Below are 22,429 nucleotides of genomic sequence, written 5' to 3' on the forward strand. Positions count from 1 at the left end.
AGAGAGACAGAGAAAGGTCTTCCTTCTGTTGGTTCACCCCCCAAATGGCCACTATGGCTGGAGTTACACTGATCTCAAGCCAGGAGCCAGGTGCTTCCTCCTGGTCTCCCATATGGGCGCAGGTGCCAAGGACTTGGTCCATCTTCTACTGCTTTCCCAGGCCATAGCAGAGAGCCGGATTGAAAGAGGAACAGCCAGGACTCGAACCAGCACCCATATGGAAGAAAACATAGACAACCTAAACAGACCCCTAACAAGCAGTGAAATTGAAGCAGTAATCAAAAGTCTTCTATCAAGGAAAAGTCTGGGATCTGGTTGCTTTATTACTAAATTCTATAAAACATTCAAAGAGGAAGTAACTCCAATACTCTTCAAACTATTCCAAAATATTTACCAGGATGGGACTCTGCCAAACTTTTTATGAGGCCAGCATTACTTTGATACCAAAACCAAAGAAACAACACAAAAAGAAAACTATAGACCTATATTCTTAATGACCACAGATGTAAAGATTCTTTAAAAAATACTAGCGAATTGAATCCAAAACCACATCAAAAAGATCACACATAACAATCAAGTGTGATTTATTCCAAAAATGCAAGGGTGGATCAACATTCATTAATCAATAAATGCCAAAATCACATCAATAGAATGAAGAACAAAAACCATATGGTTATCTCAATAGATGCAGAGAAAGCATTTGATAAGATTCAACATCCCCTCACGATTAAAAAAAAAAAAAAAACCTCCACAAATTAGGTATAGAAGGAACAGTCCTCAAAATTATAAAGACTATATCACCAACAGCCAATATCATATTGAATGGGGAAAAGCTGAAAGCATTTCCTCTCAGATCTGGAACAAGACATGACTACTTCTGCCACTCTTATTCAATATAGTACTGGAAGTTTTATCAAGAGCAATTAGGGGAGAAAAAGAAATAAAGGGCATTGAAATTGGAAAAAAAGGAAGTCAAATTATTCAGGTTTGTAAAAGACATAATGTTGTACATGGAAAACCCAAACACTCTACCAAAAACTGCTAGAACTGATAAGCCAACTCAGTAAAGCTGCAGGATACAATCGCGCGCACACACACACACACACACACACACACAAAACAGCAGCTGCTTTGTATACTAATAATGAACTCACAAAAATAGAAATCAAGAAAGAAATCCCATTCACAAAAGGCACCCCAAAAAGTATTTAGGGATAAATTTAACCAAAGAAGTGAGATCTCTACAATGAAAATTATCAAACATTGATGAAAGAAATCATCAAGGATACAAAAAATGAAAAAATATTCCTTACTTATGGTCAGAAGAATCAATACCATTAAAATTTCTATATTACCTAAAGCAATCTACAGATTCAATGCAATCTCTATCAAAATACCAATGATATTCTTTACATAATTAGAAAAAGCAGTCCTAAAATTCATATGGAACCACAAAAAGACTCAGAATAGCCAAATCTATCCCATCAAGATAAACCAAGCTGAAGGCATCACAACACATAACTTCAAAGCATAGTATAAAGCTATAGAAATTAGCTATAGAAATTATGCATGGTACTGGCATAAAAATCAATACATAGACCAATAGAACAGAATAAAGAGCCCAGAAATTAATCTGCACACATACAGCCAACTAATTTTTGACAAAAGTTCTCAGACCATACAGTGGAGTAAGGATAATCTCTTCAACAAATGGTGCTGGCAAAACTGGAGGTATATATGTAGAATTAAATTAGATCCATCCCTCTCATCATATACAAAGATCAACTCAAGACCTAAATTTAATCAAAGACCTGAATTTAAGACCTGAGACTATGAAGTTGCTTGAAGAAAACATAGGGGAACACTCCAAGACATTGGTATAGGGGACAACTTCTTGGGCAAGACCCCCAAAGCACAAGCAATGAAAGCAAAACTAAACAAATAGGACTATATCAAACTCAGAAGCTTTTGCACAACAAAGCAATGATCAATAGTGAAGATACAACCAACAAAATGGGAAAAATATTGACAATCGGACAAAGGAGTAATATCCTGGATACATCAACAACTTCAAAATTCTACACAAAACAACAAATGCAGTTGAGAAATGGACAAAGGACTTCAACAGAGAGTTCACAAAAGATGAAATACAAATGGACAATATATGAAAAAATGCTCAACATCACTAGCCATCCGGGAAATGCAAATCAAAACAACAATGAAGGCTGGCGCCGCGGCTCACTAGGCTAATCCTCCGCCTTGTGGCGCCGGCACCCCAGGTTTTAGTCCTGGTCGGGGCGCCGGATTCTGTCCCGGTTGCCCCTCTTCCAGGCCAGCTCTCTGCTGTGGCCAGGGAGTGCAGTGGAGGATGGCCCAAGTGCTTGGGCCCTGCACCCCATGGGAGACCAGGATAAGTACCTGGCTCCTACCATCGCATCAGCACGGTGCACCGGCCGCGGCAGCCATTGGAGGGTGAACCAACAGCAAAGGAAGACCTTTTTCTCTCTCTCACTGTCCACTCTGCCTATCAAAAAACAAACAAACAAACAAAAAAAAAACCAATGAGATATCACCCCACCCCTGTCAGAATGGCTAAAATCCAAACACAAAGAGTAACAAATGATGGTAAGGATGAGGAGAAAGGGGAACACGTATACACTGTTGGTGGGAATGTACATTATTGTAGCCACTGTTGAAAACTGTGTGGAGGTTTCTTAAAAAACCAGAAGTACACTTGCTGTATGATCCAGCAATGCCATGAACACAGTGTATCAAAGAGATACCTGCACCACCATCTTTATAGCAGCACTGTTCACAATAGCCAAAATTTGGAATCAACCACAATGTCCATCATCAGATAACTGTATAAAGAAAATGTCTATGTATATATTGGAATATTATTCAGCTTTTAAAAATGAAATTCTACCATTTGCAGCAAAATGGACACAACTGGAAGACATCAGACAAATACCATTTGTTCTCCCTTATATGTGGGAGCTAAATTAAAAAAAAAAAAAAAGAAAAGAAAAAAGGGAAGTCTGTGTGTATCAGTATTGCTTCAAATATAGCTTTTAAAACTTTGTTGTAGGGCTGGCGCTGTGGCTCACCTGGTTAATCCTCTGCCTGTGGCACCGGCATCCCATATGGGTGCCAGGTTCTAGTCCCAGTTGCTCCTCTTCAAGTCCAGCTCTCTGCTGTGGCCAGGGAGGGCAGTGGAGGATGGCCCAAGTGCTTGGGCCCTGCACCCACATGGGAGACCAGGAGGAAGCACCTGGCTCCTGGCTTCGGATTGGGGCAGTACCAGCCATGGTGGCCATTTGGGGAGTGAACCAACAGAAGGAAGACCTTTGTCTCTGTCTCTGTCTCTAACTCTACCTGTCAAATAAAAAATTTTGTTGTATACCCTTGTGAAGCCAATGGTTGGGAATGATATAGTACTATAGTTTTAATGATCTCTGATTACTTTAAAATTTACTGTATATGGGTGAAATGGTCATTTTTCCATTCAATTATTCTTTATAGTCATTGTCTATATTCCAACTAGGGTCTTTTTGATTTTTACTTGTTAAACTTCGTATTCAATGAAGTTTGAACCTTTTATTGTTATGTAAATTTAACATGCTATCTCAAAAACAAAAAAGGCGGGGGGGGGGGAGAAGGGTGGGAGGGAGAGAAGGAGGACACGAATATCATTATTTTCTTAAAATTGCATCTACAAATCACATTGAACCTGTTACAAGTTAAAGTTAAATTTTATTTTTTTTAAGCAGACAGGGAATATTCCAGAACCCAAGAGCTAAAGGAAGTTAGGACCAGTAACTAGAGAGCCATTATAAACTAGACAGCTGCCCATAAGTCAATCTTTCTTTCTCTCGTGTGCATGTCTATGTCTCTCCTTCCCTTCCTCCCTCTCTTTGTCTTCTCTTTGCACATATCTGATCCAGTTCTATCTTTCTGCAAACCAGCATCCTTGCTCTTCTGTGAATATGCTGGAATGTGATCCTCAGGTCTGTTCAGCTATGACCAAACACAACACAACAAAAACTCAGATCCTGGGTTCTACTCTTGACCATGGTGTAATTTAATAACAGTCAGGGGCTGGGTCACGAAACCACCCTACATTACACCATGGCCGTTGCTGATGTGGCACCCACCCACCCAGCCAGTGCCCCTCCTTCTGTCCCCTCACCCCAGCCACCTGCACTGACCTTGCTGCCCTCTTTCATCCCCAAGCCTTCATGCAAACTCTCCCTTAGGCCAAGAAGTATACTTTCTTTTCCCTTCTCCTGGATGACTCCTCCTTGCCTTCCAGGTCCTCAAGGAGGTTTAGTGTCCTCCCTCCAACACATCTTCCAAGACAAAGTTAGATGCTGCTCCTCCATACTTCTACAGCTCCCTGGATAACCACAGAAGTGAGCAGGATTGAATCTGTACTTGTCTGCCTCTCCAGCTCACCTGTAAACTTCTCAAGAGCAGTTTTCCCAGAACCTATTTCTGTGCCTACCCAGCACATTTTCAGTGATCAATAAAAACTTGCCAAATAAATGATTCTTTCAACTCACCAGACTATGTCCTCCTCTGCTCCACCCAGCTGAGCTTTAAAATCAATCATTCCAACAACAGCTTCACAAACTTTCTCAATCCGCTCACACTCTGTATTATTCTCTACCAGAACTGGTCATTCTCCATCTCAAATCAGCTCAAACCTCTTTCTTCCTAAGCTGCCCAACACTGCTGGCCAAATTGTGTACAGAGATGCTGGATGATACCATTTCAATCAAAGGTATCCAGTCTCTGCAGAGCAATGAGTGCAGTTTGGCAATTCTGTTAACTTTCTCTAGTCTGGTATATTTTCCATCCATTAGGCAGTTGTTCTGGAAATTTTCCTGGGGTGGAGTTTAATTTAAGTCTCATTTGCTGCCAACATGCTCTAATCTGTCTGGATATGTTGAGCGTTATCAAGACAGGGTCCTCTGAAATTTGCTGACAAGGGGTCATGTCCATAGCTGGGGCTTAGCCTATATAGTGGGTTGGAGGGAATGATGGAATCTGAAGATCTCTTCAAACAGAACTTTTGAAAAGTTGCACTAGAAACAGCCTTAGTCATTAGAACATAAGTAGGGATTCTGAGAACAGCAAAGTGGCTCTTATTCAAATGTATGCCTATGTCAGTCCTCAAAGGGCTTGTCTGTACAGTCACAGGCCACTTAATGAGCGGCACGTGGGATGGCAGAGGCCGAGAGTATAGATGTGTCCCTGAGCATGTTAAAGACACTCTGGTAACTTTTTTAACATAGAAATCTTTTATTTAGGGTACACAAACTTAACTCATTTCATATATACATATTTAGAAACACACCCTACTCCCACCCTACTCTCCCACCCTCTTCCTCCTCCCTTTCCTATTCCCATTCTTATTTTATACAAGGATCAATTTTCAATTAGCTTTATACTCTTAAGTAAAGAGTTTAACAAATAGTTTAACAAATAGTATAAAAAAAAATGTTCCTCAACAGTGGAGACAAGACTGTTCAAAAACCATCGCATCTCGAAGAATCAATACCTCTTCTACAGATCACCTTTTAGGCACTCTATTAGGCTAACTCCTTTTTTTTTGGGGGGGGGGGGTGATGGATCTAGTGAAAAAGGGGCTGCAGAGATAGAGTGACCTGGCTTACACTTTCCTACTGAACTTCATCTGGCCCTCCCCCTAGGCAATGAATTTGCCTCCCACTAAGCAGAGAAAATAAAGAGCTTGAGATAGTCTTCCACAATTTCTTACCTCACCTCCAAATACCTAAGCCTCAATTTTTGACCTGCATCACTATGACAAGAATGACAAGGATTGGACAAAGAGCACACACGGGAGCTCTTGCCACGGGAGATGCTGGTGGAAAGAAGCACAAGTGGAACATGCATTTCTCAGGCTAGGTTGGATGATCTGTGCGGAAAATTGAGAAAAATCTAAGCATCATTCTACGCACCAGTATCTCCCTTTTTTTTTTTAAGATTTGGTTTTTTTTTTTTAAGATTTATTTTATTTATTTGAAAGAGTTACAGAAAGAGGTAAAGACAGAGAGGTCTTCCATCCGCTGGTTCACTCGCCAGATGGCTGCAACAGCCAAAACTGCACCGATCCAAAGCCAGGAGCTTCTTCTGGGTCTCCCACGTGGGTGCAGGGGCCCAAGGCCACAGCAGAGAGCTGGATCGGAAGAGGAGCAGCCTGGACTAGAACCGGCGCCCATATGGGATGCCGGCGATTCAGGCATTAACCCACTGTGCCACAGGGCTGGCCCCCATTATCTCCCTTTAATAATAGTTCCTTCTTGAGGACAGCAACCATATCTTGGTAATATTTGTGTTCCCATTAACAAGTGCCTGGCCCCTCATAAAAGCAAGGTAAATAAATGAATGGGTAGATGATTTAATCCATCACCTAACTCTGATGATTTGATGTTTTCTAAAAAAGAAATGTAAAAAAGACAGGCTTATAGTTACTATAGTCTGAATGCCATTCAAAATCATTATGTTGAAACTCAATCATCACTGGGATAGTGTTAAGAGATGGGTCCTTTAGAAGTGGGACTAGTCGTGTGACAAAACAGGTGTCAAGGGAGTTTTTGCCTCTCTCCACCCCTTCCTTCTACTAGGTGAGGATGCAACAAGGTGTGTGGATAGAGTTGCAGCCTGCCTTCAGCATAGAGCCTCAGACTCCAAGAGGGGAGGAAAAGCTCACTCAGATCCGAGCTGTGTCTACATCAATGCTTCGCCATATTTTTTCATCCCATGGCCCCTCTGGAAAAGCCTTATTTGCCACAAGTCCTCCAGTGCATGAAGGGTGAGGGTTTGGAGGGAGTGGTTTGCCAGTTGAGCGAGCCAAGCTTTCAACGAAAAGACACAGAGCAAAGCTAGTAAAGTAAGAAGCAGGAGGAAAATAGAAGAAACAGCACCTTTCACAAACACAAAGCCAGCCGGTGGCAGCCACGGGTGTGGGGAAGGGCCTGACAGCTTACTTGAGCTGAGGTTCAACTCAGGGAGGGAGAAGTGTCACCTGGTATCATCTAGTAGGAATTCCTTTTTCAAGCAAATTATTTGATCAAAATGTCCTCCCAGAAATTAATCTTCCTGAGCTTGCAAGTAAGATGAACTAGGATTCTTGTTAAGTCATGGCTAGAAAAGTTGGATTGGATGGCAAAGCAATAACATTAAAAGCAGTAGGTCCATTATTTCTTCTCTCCAGATTGACATTTATCAATAAATATCAATTTCTACCTGGTCTAGACATGTGATATTTAGTTATACATGTCACATTTATAGTGAAAAGTTCACTGACCAAAAAAAGATAAAATATAATGTAAATAATTTAAATATTTTCTTTATTAGATTTCATTTTCCAGCTGTTTTAATGTAATAGAATTTTTTCCCTTAATTTTAAACTATGTAATCCTTTGACTGAACCATGATTATTTTTCCAGCCCAATGGACTTTTTCTGTCAATGGCAATTAAACCCACCAAGATGATTTCTAACATTTTAGATTCTTGTTTTCCCAGCTGCATATCAGACATTTTGTTCAAGTCGACCAAATTTTGTTGGGAAAATTTTATTTGATAATATAGGATCTAAAGTACCCAAATTAAAATGCAAACATCTTAAGGGTGTGCCAATTGCAAATGTTTTATTATGTCATTTCTAAAGAGCTTTGCACACATTGATAAAGAAAAGCAGACCTGTTGATCTTGACTTTGATGTTTTGTTTTATTTAAGTATGTTTTTGTGATTCACATTTTCCCTTGCTCTAATGTAGATCTCCAAAAATTTATTATTTGTACATTTTTCTACAGTATTTTAAATCTCATTATTTCAAATTATCATTCCCCACCACTTAGTGAGACTAGGTAAAACTTTCAGGAAACAGTGAACCCATCTACACAAACAAGAACAAGTCCTACATTTTAAAGTTCTTTTCAAATCATAGAATAGCCCTATGAGAATAAAATACTAAGGTTTGATTCATCCTTTCATCCCTTCTTTAAACTATGCAAACCAATCTGAAGTATTAAGTAGCTTCAAATGGTTTTCACTATGTCACAACTTGAACTATAGTCTTTCATTCCTCTACAATAGGATCAAATTCATTGAAACACAGTCCAAGTTGTGCTACACTTTCACCTAAAATTTCATCCTTTTCTCCCTGGTTTTTTTACTTAGCAATCTAAAACAATTAGATTCTACCAATAAACAATAAGGAGTACCTGAAGCAAATACTGAGAATGAAAATATTAATAAAACTCTTTGTTCTAGAGTAAGATCTCTGTTCTAAATACCCAGATAGAAAAGACAAACCAGCTCATGCTCTGTTGCAGTGGATTTGTTCTGAGAGGAGGAGCGTGGTTGGGGCAAGAGGCGTGGAGTCACCACACAGACCTCAGGAGTCAGGTGAAAGCAAGCCAGAAGGGAGCAGCCTGCAGACTCATTTATTTCAGTTGGTACAGCAGCTTAAATAGCCAAGGCAGCCAATCTGGTCAAGGGGCGGCCTATGCCCTAACCAATCACAGCCTGTTGCCAGGCAGTTTCTGTTGCCAGCTGCCATCTTGGCAGGGCCTTCTCATTCTACCACAGTGCTCTACTAGGCCCACTTCAGGGACTTGGTCAAGAGGAACTGAAGCATCATTTTCCATCTCACTTTAACTGAAGACTGGATCTGAAACAATCGTACTTTTCTTTTGTTTGAACTTTTTCCTTTATCTGAGTAGTCATCCCTGAGTATCCATGGGAGGCTGGTGCCAGGACACTCCCAAAGATATCAAAATCCACAGATGCTCAAGTCCACTGTACAAAAATGGCCTTTTAGAAAGCATGTAGTGGCCGGCGCCGTGGCTCACTAGGCTAATCCTCCGCCTTGTGGCGCCGGCACACCGGGTTCTAGTCCCGGTCGGGGCGCCGGATTCTGTCCCGGTTGCCCCTCTTCCAGGCCAGCCCTCTGCTGTGGCCCGGGAGTGCAGTGGAGGATGGCCCAGGTGCTTGGGCCCTGCACCCCATGGGAGACCAGGAAAAGCACCTGGCTCCTGGCTCCTGGCATCGGATCAGCGCGGTGCGCCAGTCGCAGCGCCGGCCGCGGCAGCCATTGGAGGGTGAACCAACGGCAAAAGGAAGACCTTTCCCTCTGTCTCTCTCTCTGTCCACTCTGCCTGTCAAAAAAAAAAAAAAGGCATGTAGTTATTCCTTTGGCCACATAATGCACATCTACAACACAGGTGATCCTGTAGACATCAAGTGTTGTTCAGAAGGGAATGCCGCACTTAAGGCAATCTTCCCCACCCTGCACCAGGGGAACTATTAGGTACAACAACACGGTGCTGATTAAGTCCTGGGAGGAATTTAACGATTTCCATTCCCATAAAGCTCTCCATCCACCAATATCCCAGAAGAGGAAAGGCGAGAAGAAAAACAGTGGGCCACACGCATATCTATCAAAACCCCTCAGTTCTTTGCTGAGATGCCTGCCTGGTCTATCAGATGTATTCTCTTCATTAAATTTTGCCAGCTCACTTACTTTAAAAAAAAAAAAGAAAGAAAAGAAATGCCCAGGAATGTTACCATGGCAAAAGTAGAAGAGTCTATAATGTTACCCAGTATACCATTGGCATTGTAAACAAACAAGTTACCAGCACATGTTGAGCGCATTAATCTCAGAGCTTAGAAAACTTACTGGAATCTCTGAAGAGAAAGGATCAGAAAATAAATGGAGCCAAAGAAAAAGGTAAGTAGATTCAACCGAAGTGCTAGCCTGCTCCACCCAGAGCAGCACATTTTGTCAGAACCAATGGAAAGCAGCCTGAGATACCGGAACCCATTCTCTAGGAATTCATGGCATAGTAAGTATAAACAAAAATAAGACTTCTGGACTATCAATTTTTTTAAATGAGTGTAGTCTTTGCATATCATCCATGCACATCCTCCCATACAATCTAAATCCTTTCTAAGTTACTTATAATACCTAATGTAAACTAAATGCCAAGTAAATAGTTGTTATACTGTGTTGCTTGGGAGATAGTGACAAGTAAAAAAGTCTGTACATGTTTGGTACAGATGCAATTTTTTTTTTATTTTCATTCATCAGTTGGTCAAATCCACAGATGTGGACCCCATGGATAAAGGGACCTGACTGTATAAGCCCTTCTTTCTCAAGTCTACCACACAAGTTTGGGCAAGGCTATTTAGCTTTAACAAGATTAGCAGCTTCCATTTATTAAATTTGCTGCCAGGAAATGAACTAAGAACTTTAGCAAACAATTATGTTTTTGTATTTGTGTGTATTTAATTTGCACAATAGTCGCATAAAGGAGGTCTTACTGCCTACCTTACAAAAATGATAAAACCAAACTTTAGAAAATGCAACCCAAGAAAATGCCACAGGGAGACGTTAAACCCATGCCCATGTGGTCAGGAGTTCATGCCTTGAATCTTTCCACTCAAGATTCATATTGTATTTATTATGCATGCTCCATTCCTCTAATGTTTGTAAAACAAGAACATGGACCTCCAGTCCCAGAATCACCAATATAAGCTCTTCCCATTCAAATCAATATCCAGGACAAAATTTATCCAAATTTTGAGCTGTTAGAGACTTCCAGAATTTTCCAAAGTGGAAGTGGGCAATAAAGACGATATGTCATGCATGATCCGTGACAATCATTTATTCCCGGGAGTTGAGAGAAAGAAATAACAACAACAACATTTGCCTCTTTGCATACTTCTCCCACCCTGGAGGCTCAGAGGAGCATTAGTGGCTGTATTTTGAAGACTGGTTCCAAAATGCAACTCAACCCACACATATAACAAAATGTTACTATCTTTTGAGAATCAAAGTGGCTTCACTCAAATCTAAATATCTTTCTGCGCAGTAAAATCACTGATATGTTTTTAAAAGCAAGAAAGTTGGACATTTACAGCTGTAAAAAGTTCTATTTACTTCCACAGCACTTGCATGTAATAGAGCACTTTGTAGCAGTACACTGTGAAGGTTGTTAAAGAGCTTCGCTAATACACAGACACACTTTGATAGAACAAAAAAAGGAAGAAAAAATGTAGCACTCTTTCAACTGAACAGAAGTTTTCTTTAATTTGTAACAAAGAAAAAAATAAGAGTTCCTCCTAAAACAACATCTGTGTAAAGCTATGGAATTGTGCTATTTCAATCAGTGTTTCAAACACCAGGGATTTTACATGACCATTTGTTACAACTTATGATTTAACCTCCTCAAATCTCATTCTCTACTGTTTACTTGCTCAAACGACATTTGATCTACTTTTCTTAATTGAACATTTTTCTAATAAACTGAAATAAAAAAGACAAAAGAATCAGGCATAATAATTGTAACTTTCCCAAAGGGGTGAAAGAACTACACAGCTTCCCACCCATAAAGCACTAAGCCATAAAGATGGAAATTTTCAAGAATTTCCAAAGCAGTAATTGATATATTTTGCCCATTTATGAAATTTGTCATTTCCAAAAAATTATTAAACATGAATTGGTATATTTATTGTTCATTTGTGGAACGCATGGAAACAGCTTCTTTAAGATTAGAAGAAAAAAAGCATAGAAAGTGAATTGTCAATAACTAAGTATTAACAATGTCATTGTCCTCAAAAGTTTGAAATTTCGAATTTTCAATAGGGCAAATAAACATTACCTGAAATAGTTTAAGATAAAATCAATTTCCATTTTTTTTATCATTAGCTGAAAGTTTTCTCTGTGGTCACAAATTTATTCCAATTTAAAGGTGCAAACAACAGATTGGTGTAACAGGCATCATTGCACAGAGGATTAAGCTGTCACCTGTGATGCCAGCATCCTATATTAGCACCGATGCCAGTCCTGGCTGCTCCACTACTAATCCAGCTCCCTGTAAATGTCCCCCTGGGAAAGCACCTGAACATGATCCAAGTACTTCGGCCACTGCCACCCACATGGGATATCCAGGTGGAATTCCTGGATTCTGGCTTCACCTCAACAAAGCTTGGCTGTTGAGCAACTAGGGGAGTAAACCAGTAGATGGAAGATATCTTTCTCTTTCCCTCCCTCCCCCATCTTTCCTCTTTCTGTAATTCTGCCTTTACAAATAAGTAAAAATTTTTAAAAATAGATTGGCCAGCATGGTATCAGTGATTAAGAATCTATCAAAGGTCAACACTATACTAATTATATTTCATGTATTATCTCATTTATTGTGATTTTCTTTTGAAATATGACAATACCAATGCCCATGAGGGTAACAGTGGCAGGCAGCAACAGAATATATTGGTAAAACTATCTTTTCGGCCGGCGCCATGGCTCAATAGGCTAATCCTCTGCCTTGCAGCACTGGCACACCAGGTTCTAGTCCCGGTCGGGGTGCCAGATTCTGTCCCGGTTGCCCCTCTTCCAGGCCAGCTCTCTGCTATGGCCCGGGAGTGCAGTGGAGGGTGGCCCAAGTACTTGGGCCCTGCACCCACATGGGAGACCAGGAAAATCACCTGGCTCCTGGCTTCGGATCAGCGCGATGCACTGGCCACAGCGCACCAGCTGTGGTGGCCATTGGAGTGTGAACCAATGGCAAAAGGAAGACCTTTCTCTGTCTGTCTCTCTCTCACTGTCCACTCTGCCTGTCAAAAAAAAATCTTTTTGGTTTGGTTAAGGTAGGTAGTTGTCCAAATAGAATAGTTTTTTCAAAAAAGATCTATTTATTTGAGAGGCAGAGTTACAGACAGAGGAAGAGACAGAGAGGTCTTCCACCTACTGGTTCACTCCCAAATGGCTGCAACGGCCAGAGCTGGACCAATCTAAAGCCAGGAGCTTCTTCTGGGTCTCCCACATGGGTGCAGAAGCCCAAGCACTTGGGCCATTTCCCATTGCTTTCCCAGGCCATAAGCAGAGAGCTAGATGAGAAGTAGAGCTCCTGGGACTCGAACCGGCACCCATATGAGATGCCAGTGCTGTGGGTGGAGGCTTAACCTACTATGCCACAGCACCAGCCCCAAATAGAATAATTCTGTGACTGTCACAAGCAATAACACTCTGATGAATAACCATCTGGTCACAGGGGAAGGTGAAGGAGACTCAAATATTATAGGCAAGGTCACTGTTCAGAATGCAGCAGGATCAGGCTGGTGCCATGGCTCAATAGGTTAATCCTCCGCCTGCGGCGCCGGGACCCCAGGTTCTAGTCCCAGTCAGGGCGCCAGATTCTGTCCCGGTTGCCCCTCTTCCAGGCCAGCTCTCTGCTATGGCCCGGGAGTGCAGTGAAGGATGGCCCAAGTGCTTGGGCCCTGCACCCCATGGGAGACCAGGAGAAGCACCTGGCTCCTGGCTTCAGATCAGCATGATGCACCGGCCGCAGCGTGCCGGCCGCAACAGCCATTGGAGGGTGAACCAACGGCAAAAAGGAAGACCTTTCTCTCTCTCTCTCACTATCCACTCTGTCAAAAAAAAAAAAAAAAAAAAAAAAGAATGTAGCAGGATCCTAAACCCATGTCACATTTCATATGATCTTAAGGTCAACAACAAACAACTAATACTGGAAAAACATTGTGATAAACTTTCCCGCTCCTTCCACTTTGATGAGGACATCCACAAACTCTCCTTGAGTTCTATCCATCAGCAACTCAGGCCTTTCCATCCTTACTCGCTGGGCTGTCTGTCCACCTCCTGCTCAATCTGTGAACTCTCACTTCCGCCAGGACCCAGCTCTCAGCCTCCCCTCACCTGCTACTCCCACGCTGCTCACGGTGCACTTGCCTTCTTTCCTCTTTTTTCCCTTCAGTTACTGCTTAGAATCTTGCTTCCCATCCAGACCTATGAATTCTTCAAGGGCCAGAATTATACTCATCTCTCCAGACGCCTGTTAAATTAGTGCAGTAACGATAATATTATTCTTATTTAGGTTGAAGGCGCTGAACTCAGCTATGATTTCCAGACCACATTAATCTATTAGGGTCCCTGTGATTCAGGAACTCACTAAAGTTGCTTAATGCATTACTCAGCCAGTTTATTGATTCCAGTTTTCATCTGTAATACATGGCCTTGCCTTCTTCCCAAACAATATCTCAGTAAATGTAAGATAACTCAGCCTCACTTAAAACCTACCATTGGTTTCTGTGAGCTATTTAAGCACTTGCTTTTTATGAGCTCATTGCTTTGGGATCCACTGAAACTCTTGCTGTGTATGAAACTTGTAACATCATCACTCTGGGTTTCAGTGCCATTCCTAGCTAAGTAATCCCACCCATCTGTATCATCTATGCTGTGACATCAAATGAACCCAGATTTCTTGGAGGTGCTGTACATAAAAGTTTATGTTTTACTCACATAAAGTTCAGTTTAGTCTTTAGAGAGCAAGGTTGTCCTCTATCCAGTAACTGCAGCAGGGAAAGAGAGTAAAAGAGATACGGAAAACTGTCATCACCCACAAGGGACTTCTGTTGCTGCCACTCAGCCCATTGGCCAGAAATGGCCACACCGTCCTAACCCATTTGCACAGGAAGCTGGGAAATGTACAGAAGCACACATTCATCAACATTTATGACTGACCCATCATCCCGTAAGTTCCAACTCAAACATTTCCTCAAGTTCCAGAGTTTTCTCCCAACTTCCCCCAGACTGATGTGGTCTTATCTTTGCAGCAACTTCTCAGCAGCTAATGACCTATGTCCATGCCTTTCCATAGTTCATATCCTCTGCTATGGATGAAATGTGCTTGTTTTAGCCATACTTGCCCAACCCTGGCCTCCTGGTAGAAGGGAGCTATGTTATATTCAGCTTCAAGACTCCCTTTAAAGCCTAGTACAGCTCAAGAATGTTTGCTGAGTTCACAAGAATCAGATGGGGACCAAGGAATATGGGAATCCAAAAAGTGCCTTTGAGAAAATAGAAAAATATACAAATAAAAAACAACAAAGTTTATTGAAATTCACTCTTTAGAAAACACATCCCCATTTTCTCATGCTTGGTGGACATAGCAAGATGGCATCATTTGAAAACATTGGCCATGACTGAACTATATATAACAGATTTGTTTAATATTGGCAGTTTTAAAAATATATTCTTTTGAACAGTCTCTTCAAGGCATAGCTCTTCCTCCCAGCTCTGCTTTAAAAGTTAGAAGGCAGCTTTCTGTCCATTCCAAATCACCAGAAGTAAAGTATCAAGTCATAAATGCCCCCCAGTGACTGACTGTGCTAGCTGGTGTGTTTTCCCCCCTTCTACTTTGCAGAAAGAAAAGACAGTAAAAGTTCCTTCAGTGAGCTGCCAAGGTGCTCCCAGGCCATTGTGCAGAATCATTGTCAGGTTAAATTAGGGAGTACAGACTCCATGAGTGTAAAAAAATCAATACTTGATGGAAGATTGCTCCCCGGAAAATCTGTTTTGATTCCAGGATTAATTCGCGACCAAAGGCTTGTGCAAAATGACATGCCATTAGTCAGAAAATGAACACATTCTATCCTTGAAATTGGATGGAAATATGTCAGCTGATTGACCCATTCATTCTCCTCACTCTCTGGGCAGAAAGAGTGGGTGTGGTAGCCATGTGAATTAGTGCCCCAAACCTGGCCTATTTTCGAAACAGGGTAAAAAAAAATATTTTTAAGTCCAATGTGAATTGGGAGTAGTCTCTAGGCCATTGTGGGAGAGCTACTGCAAATGTGTTTCGTCAAGGCAAATGCATTTGTCTGGAAGACCTGACTCTCTTGAGTTTTCTAAACCTCAGAATAAACCCTACTAAAAATCTTAAAATAAAACAAAGATTTCCCCCTCAAAGCAGTGACCTGCAATATTAATGGCAACGTAATTTCTTTGTCATATGTAAAGTAACACTCCTTGCACTCTTGTCTGTCAGATTTCAACTGAAACTTTTGCAAGAGGCACATCCCAGTGTCCCAACTGTGCCAACACTATGGGTCTTCAAGACCTTCCCCGACTTGGCAGTTAGATCAACAGCGGGAGTGGATTCCAACTCATTGACTTTATTACATGTAAAAGTCACTCTCTCTTTACCTCCTTCAAGCCAAATTAAATGTGAATCAGATGATATCAGTCATCAGGAGGTCTGCTTCTCCAGCCCACAGTGCTGTAAAGGCCCCAGGAGCTTAGAGCAAAATAGCCAGACCACCCCTCTGTTTGTCCAGCCATGCTGGTCACCACCAATAGCTTCATAACCACACAGTCCCTCAAATGCAGGGGCCTACTATTTTACTCAGGTGCAGAAAAACTCCTTAACCTTTGAGTTTCGGTGCCAAAGATCAGCCTTACGCCTCTGCATTCCACACGTCCATCATCATCTTTCTCCAGCACACACCTCTACCTCCTCAATCATCTCATCATTGCAAAAAACCAACACAGGAAAAGGAGTAGTTTTCAAACATAAATCTTTCTATTCTTTTTGGCAAGAGCAAAATTCCTGCTTAGCTGTTTCAAAAAGAAGAGGGAAATCAAGGGAGGACAAACCCATGAGCATACTGCTGATCCACACACCCACAGACAGGCCTCAAAGGCTGCTTCTGTGATGTCTCCACCAAAGCTTCTTGTCCCTGCCACTTCCTCTCCCACCAAGGCACGTGTCTCATCTCCCTGGGCAGGACACTTTGATCTACTTCCTGATGAAATATGGGCCCACATTAGGGCTCCTAACAGTGTCAAACATGCTGAATGTGTGGAACCAGATGGGGGTCGCAACATTAGATATTTGTATTCACTTTGCCAGGGAAGAACTCACCAAGCTGAAGCTCACCTCATTCTTCTGCAGATCCAGCAAAGGCAGCAGTCACAGAGCCAACAACCAGGTGGTAGGAACAGTCCCAGCAGGAGAGGACTGCAGGGCTGAGTCTCACCACCCATGGCGACTTCATTAGAATCCTTTTACTCAGGCGTAAATTGAGATGGCAGAAGATCATTTTGAAACCTGCATTTAAAAAAAGAAAAGCTTCAAAATTGCTGTGTGGGCACGGATACTCCTGATGCAGAGAACTCCTTGTTATCCCAGCTTAACTGCTCACCCTCCAAACTGTAGCATGTGTCAACAATATTCCACATTCAGGGAAGAAGAAAGGACCTTGGAGAAGAACACAAATGCTGGCACCCAAAGAATGGCACTGCAGCCCAGAGCCCAGCACAGGCACCTAACTCCAACAATCAGTTTACTAGAGCAGCCTAAGAATCTTAGGCACCTGAATTAGTGACTCGGAGGCAACTCTACTCAACTGCTATATCACTACTTTAAATTATTAGAAAATTATTTTGAGTATTCAGTCTTTTAAAAATATGGATTATTCCACTAAATAAACTGAAAGACTAAAGAGTTATATGAGAAATTTTCTTCATTCTTGCTTGTAAATGAAAATGCTTGTAATGAAAAAAATATCAGTCATACTAAATACTAATACATTCTAGTAAAACAGTAATCATGTATATTCTTGTGTCTTGTTATAGAAAATGCCAGGTTTATCATAAAAAGATTTCTGAACAAATGGAAAGACTACTATCAGCATCCAGTTACCTCTAAACATGACAGGACACTTTCAACTGGAATTAAAACCACAATCTCTATGAACTTTTCCTGAGTAAATGAAGACTGAGAACCTGGCATTAAGATTTATTACACTGATTACACACAAAAAAAAATTCTGCATTCATAGAAAAATCTTAAAGTTCTGTTACCAACCATCTCTCTCTGTTCCTACTTTAGAACATTATACTACCATACACCAACAACATACCTAGCCAGTAGACTACAGGAAGTGGAACACTTGATAGGGAATACAGAAACCTATATCCTTTGGCCAAGTCTTCCACTAGCCCCAGAATTCTAGAGTATTCTACAAAGCATGAGATTTTCCCAGCCATAGATAATTGCAAAGATCACATTCTCAAAACTCTTGGTATTCTCTTTTGAATACATCGAAAAAGAGGTATTCTTAAACACATATGTGTGTTGAAAATGTACGATATGGAAGAAGAGCTAGTTAAACCCTGTCATGTGTCCAAATGTGACCCACCTTGAATGGCAAATGACTACTCCAAACAATGACTAGGTCCCCTCCACCCTTTTCATCTCCAATGCAATTTGATGCCAGAATTTTTAACTAATAATATTTGCTCATGGAGCTTAATTAACAGTGCCTGAGCGTACTCTTTGTTCATACTCTGATAACCTAGGCCAACCAGGTTGGCTGTGTTGACAGTGAAAGAGATAGTCAAGATGATATCTGCAATGAATCCACAAGTCTCTTTCCATATTCTAGAAGAACAGAATTCTCATTATGTAATTTGGGAGGAGTAATCAGGAAGTAGAAGTTGTAGTGCTAGCAAGATTAAAAGGTGGTTTATGGAGAAAGCTCATGCTAACTCTGAAGCAATGTCTGTATGTGTCCTCTCAGAGTTACCAGCTTATTTGAATCATTTCCATTCAATCTTCTGAATGATTGGCCAACTTCCACCCAGCCAATTGAATCCAAATGAAGGCAGCAAAACTAAGTAAGGCAACCATAGCCACCATACAAGTCATTTTCTGGTCTGGAGTGTTCCATTTCTGGCACTGCTTTGTGAAGAAGTACAGAGATGTAACTCTACAGGTAAAATACAGGCAGCATGACAGACAACCTAGACCTCCATGAGAACACATCAACGTGCTCAGCTTTTCATTGTCCTCTGGATTTTGGCCACACCCAGAAGGTTGGGGCCATGGAAACCATCAGAAGTTGTGAGGGGTACTGCCACAGAGCTTGCTCTAGGTGTCCTGATCACCCCCCCTACACACACACACACACACACACACACACACACACACAGAGCCAAGGCTCATGCTTTCCCAGCAGTGGAAAGCACAGTCATTACCACTGGCATCAGAGCTGAAAATCCTACCCCTCCCTATCCACCTGTCCACCTCTATTTTGGATCACAGAGCTGAACTTTGATAACTAATTCAGCTCTTAAGTGGCCTTTTCTTTCCTCCCATCTCAATCGTATTCACCTGGCTCACTAGCAGTATATCCATTGAAAATGTTTTTTGGAAATCTTTGCTGTAAGTTGAAGCACGAAATGGTTAGGGAGGAATAATATTTGGAATCAGACTGAACTAGGATCAAGATCTGATTGGGAGAGATGGGCATTTGGCACAGTAGTTAAGATGCCACTTGATACTCTGGCTCCCATATCAGAGTTCCTGGTCTGTGTCCAGGCTCCTATGCTCCCAATATAGCTTCTTGCTAATGCAGACCATGTGAGACCGCAGATGACGACTCAAGTACTTGGGTTCATGCCACCCATAGGGGAGATCCAGATTGAGTTCCAAGCTCCTGGCTTCAGCTTGCCCAGCCCTGGTTGTTGCAGTGAACAAGTGGGTGGAAGATCTATCACTGCCTCTCTTTCAAATTAAATGAAAACAAAAGAATTGTATGACAAGATTGGGAAACCTTGGGAAAATACTTAAAACTTGCTGAGCCTGACTTCCTTGTCTATTAGCCATCTGAAAAAGGGTTCTGACTCAAAGGATGGACCTTACTTAGCACTGGTTCATAGTAGATGTTAAATGTATTTTTTTTGACAGGCAGAGTGGACAGTGAGAGAGAGACAGAGAGAAAGGTCTTCCTTTGCCATTGGTTCACCCTCCAATGGACGCCGCGGCCGGCGCACTATGCCTATCTGAAGGCAGGAGCCAGGTACTTATCCTGGTCTCCCATGGGGTGCAGGGCCCAAGCACCTGGGCCATCCTCCACTGCACTCCCTGGCCACAGCAGAGAGCTGGCCTGGAAGAGGGGCAACCGGGACAGAATCCAGTGGGACTAGAACCCAGTGTGCTGGCGCCGCAAGGCGGAGGATTAGCCTACTGAGCCGCGGCGCCGGCTGTTAAATGTATCTTAACCTCTCCCTTGCACCTTGGTCACTTTTCCATGTACTTACCCCATGCCTTTCCAAATATAGTGTGAGCTCCTTGAAAGAAATGACCACTTCCTCTCACTACGCAGTTCTAAGGTAACGTAGTATGTTCTCAAGTTAAAGAAAATTTGGTTTTAGGGCTGGTGTTGTGATGCAGTGGGTTACATCAGCATCCCATATGAGTGCCAATGCAAATCCCAGCTGCTCACTACCAGTCCAGCTCCCTGTTAATGCGTCTGATAAGGCAGTAGAATATGGTCCAAATGCTTGGGCCCTTGCAACCCAAGTGGGAGTCCTGGTTAGAATTCCTGGCTCCTGCCTGCAGCCTTGCCCAGCCTCAGCCATTGCAGCCACCTGGGGAGTGAACCAGCAGATAGAAGATCTCTCTCCCTATCCATCACTCTCTCCATCCTATCCTCCCTCCCCCATCCAGAATTCTTCCTTTCAAATAAATAAATCCTTTTAAAAAATAAAGACAATTAGGTTCAAATTCCAGTACCTCCCATCTGCCATTCCTGTCCTTTCCTGTGAAAGTTTGAATGACTTGTTGGATGTCGTAGGTCCCAACTTCCTCTTCAGCTGGAGCTATAATAATCATCCCACAGGGTAGACCAGAGAATCAATGACATGAGTACCTAACACATTATAGGCACTTGGTAGGTGTTCCATGCACGAACCATTCCTTTCCTAATAAATGTTCTTCCATTTTGATATACTATATCTAAATAATGTTCTGGTTGGCCCTTAATATCACAAGGGATGGAATTTATTCTTCAAGTTTTTGGTCAAAATTCTCCCAAACTATCACGTCCTCTCATTCACTGAACTCTGCAGGTTCCTGACTCAGAGGCCAACAACTTAGTGACTCATACTGCTGCCAAAAATCAAATCACTGGAGTCATCCATCGAGTAAAAAAAGTCGTTTTCAGGATTTATCTTTAATCCCAATTTCTATCTATCTTTTCTCCCCCAAAGTCATCCTCCATAAAGGAGGCAGCAGGAAAGACAACTTTAAGAAAAAAATCATTCATTTATTCATCGGTCTATCTGTTGAAAGGGAAACAGAGATGAATTTACAAAGGCAAAAAAGATTGGCTGGTGTATGAAATCCCATACAAAGAAAAACTTGATGAAGATCTTGCCCCAAACTAAATTTCCCTGCAGAAGCCAGAACAATGAAACTTTGAACATAATCAAATTTCAGTTTCATTTAGGCATTTCTTAAATGAATTAGTCTGTGGGCCTTCCTACTTCAGTCTTATAAAGGACAGTGAGCATTACGTGTGACTTTCCATCAGAGTTTGCAGATATAGTTCACAGGAGTTAATGACTTTTTTCTCTTCAATTTCACCTAGCAAGATAAAGCAGAGCTGCACAGAGTTTTCCTATAGCAAGCTGACTGCTCAATACCTTGCTACTTGCTCTGTCAATGCCATCAAAATATTGTTTAATAATTTAGGAACAACCATGTAATTTTCTTCCCCAGCAAGAGCAAATTAGGCACTTACTAAATAATTGAGGAAAATACTTAATTCTAGGGATGTCTTGAGAATGTGCTATTATTCAAAAAGAATTTAAAATAAAATTTTCCTTCAACTATACAACATGTTTTGTTTTCACGATATTTTCTTGCCTGGTTCTATCTTAAAAACTATCTCAGAGTTTGTCCCTCCACTCGAATTTCCTTATTCAAAAGTAGTCTACAAAAAAATAAATAAATAGGGGCCGGTGCCATGGCTCACTTGGCTAATACTCCACCTGCAGCGCCAGAATCCCATATGGGCCCCAGGTTCTAGTCCCAGTTGCTCCTCTTCCAGTCCAGCTCTCTGCTGTGGCCCTGGAAGGCAGTGGAGGATGGCACAAGTGCTTGGGCACCTGCACCCGCATGGGAGACTAGGAGGAAGAGCCTGGCTCCTGCCTTCGGATCAGCATAACGCGCCGGCCGTAGTGGCCATTTGCGGGGGTGAACCAACAGAAGGAAGACCTTTCTCTCTGTCTCTCCCTCTCACTGTCTGTAACTCTGTCAAATAAATAAATAAATAATCTTTTAAAAAGTTAAATAAATAAATAAATAAATAATGGTCTACAAGTGTCTATGCAGAGTGTGTGTGTGTGCTCTCCCTGGTCAAGATGATTTGGAAAGGTAGAAGGGGGTCCTGGGGTTAGACAAAACTCTCTTCTCGACATCTGTTCCAACCTGGAACACAAATGGGCACGTCAAGAAGTTTCGGCCATTAGCGTTCCCATTTCAAATACTGAGAGGCTCTCATCACGGACACTCAGACTTGGAACCCTTTCTCCTGGTCACCTGCTGAAGAGGTGCTCACTCACCCTCAGACTGTGATCTCCCCATTCAGTCAGGTCCCCCTTAAATATCCTATTTGCAGCTGTCCAGGACATTTTACTACTAAACGTTCCAAATAGACTTAAGACCTGTAGGTCAGGGCCTACACAGTGGCATAGTGGGCTGGGCCTCTGCCAGTGGCACAAGCATCCCTTATGGGTGTGGGTTCATGTC

The sequence above is a fragment of the Oryctolagus cuniculus genome, chromosome 16 (assembly GCF_964237555.1).
Source record: "Oryctolagus cuniculus chromosome 16, mOryCun1.1, whole genome shotgun sequence".
In the NCBI taxonomy this organism is placed as follows: Eukaryota; Metazoa; Chordata; class Mammalia; order Lagomorpha; family Leporidae; genus Oryctolagus; species Oryctolagus cuniculus.